The sequence below is a fragment of the Nannospalax galili genome, unplaced genomic scaffold (assembly GCF_000622305.1).
Source record: "Nannospalax galili isolate Female #2095 unplaced genomic scaffold, S.galili_v1.0 scaffold298, whole genome shotgun sequence".
Lineage (NCBI taxonomy): Eukaryota > Metazoa > Chordata > Mammalia > Rodentia > Spalacidae > Nannospalax > Nannospalax galili.
Window position 1 is genome coordinate 5,204,439 of NW_008344488.1, and position 2,232 is coordinate 5,206,670.

Below are 2,232 nucleotides of genomic sequence, written 5' to 3' on the forward strand. Positions count from 1 at the left end.
CACTCAAGATATTCATTTATATATTTTAAGTGTGTAATAAAGTTTTCTGGGTTTTTTTTCACATCTAGATAACTAGTGTCTGATACATATTTATCTTCTGGTTGAACATCTGCATCCTGACACTGCAGATCAATCTCAATACAATAGTTTTAATAGCCCAGAATTTCTGCTCGAGTCTTTGTTTACAATTTCTTTTATTTATTTTTATGTGCTTTTAAAAAACTCATCAGAGCAGAATGATTATGAGTGCTTGCCACCATCTTAGATCCTGTACATCTATAGACTTTCCTACATAGCATTATAGTCCACTACTTTTTTCTAGCATTGATGAGCCCATTCTCAAACATATTTACTACTGTATGATTGTCAGGTACCACCATGACATATACACTATCTTCTTCATTTGTACTCTTGGAAGACTACAGGTTAGGGTAATTGTTGCATCATGAACAAGAAGTGTAAGAACAAACCCTGGCTTTGAGCGCCCTGGCTTTTCTTATAGCAAGATGATCTCTATATTTCAACAAGGGAAGATGAATGAATTCTGAATTATCCAGAAGGTGAATGAGAAACAAGAGTCAATGCCATTGTATATTTATATAACCTCATTTTTCACATGAGTGAAAAGCTTCCTCAAGTTTAAATGCAGTGATTCTTACTCGTCAGATGCTTTTAAAAATGCCCAAGATTTTCTTGAAGTTAAGTCATGCTTAGAATTGAGTGTTGCTTCATTCACAGCCCTGTATGGATTCTGCCTTTTGGAGATGAGGGTCTACCTCAGCACAGCTGAGAAGAAACCCTGCCTCTCTTGTTTGCTTCTAAATGAAAAATTGGATAATGTAAGTTTATTTTTTCACTATATACACAAATCAGCTATGCTGAGAAAGAAGCACATAGTTTTACACTTGCTAGCTCTTGCGTATCTTTCCCATTTGTGAGACTGACATACAGTGTATCTCCATCTAAATGAGAAATAAAAATCTTCAGAATAACTTGTTGTGGTCTCCAGGCCTTCCATCTCTTCACTTATAATCAGAGATAGAATGCTACTGAACATTAGTCACCATGTGATTGCCATCCATTACTGCATCCTGTGAGCCAGAGTTCTAGGCCCACTTACAATAGGCACTTAGATCAGACTCCACAGAAATAGGTTGAGATAGGAATTCTTGTTCAAAAGGTACATTAAGAAGCTCTTTTAAGAGAAATGCACAGTGAGATATATCTTATCTAAGGAGAGAAAAGATGAAGGAGGTGTGGTATTTCTGCTTACTTCCTGTGATCCTGTAGAAAAAAATCTAGACACAAGTTGCTCAATGGAGTGATTCTCACAAGGTATGTCAGGTATGCTAAGGAGTGCTCCTCTCTCCGCTGGAATGATGTTACTCCTATTAGCTGAAGAGAACCAGATGGAAAAAGAAGGGTGCTAGATTCTAGAAGGCAACATCAGCATGAAAAGGGAGAGCATGAAGTCAACAGAAGAAAAATTTGTGTCTTTCAGTAAAACCAATGGATTACACTTCCGTGAGGATTTTGAAGCTTGAGGTGAATGCCTAGGAAATACTGATTTTCCTCAATAAAAGTTAATTGGATACTTACAATACTATAAATTCTCATATGAATCCTGTCTTGCATGAATGTCACAGTTCCCCAATGGGAAGTCATTAGACAGTGAGCACAGGTTAGACTGCACTGTAAATGTAGAAAATGTCTTATGTGTATGGTAAAGTGGCATGATATTATGGCATAATTTGTCATTTGCTTTAGAGTAATACTGTAGTGAGCTTACAACAGCAGATTCTTTTATTATTTATTGAAATTAGTGTTTTAAACCATATTCAGTAATTCAATTTACACAGCATTTATTGAACATCAGGCTCTGTGAGTATAGAACAGATGACAAGCTTCTATCCTTCATCATGTAAAATTCGGCTTAGTATCAAAATTATATTTTAAATGGGTATGGTATCCCAGGCCTTTAATTCCAACACTTGGGAGGCAGAGGCAGGTGAATTTCTGTGAGGCTGAAGCCAACGTGTTCTACATAGTGAGTTACTGGCCAACTGGAGCTACAGGGAGACCCTATCTTAAATATACATTATCTCACCACATATGCCTGGAATTATTCAAATATTTGAAAGCTCAGTGTTTAATACCAAACTTTTTTGTAATAAACATCTTTATAATGAAATGAAGCAGGACTTCCAGGTTAAGAAACAGAGTTTCTGAAGC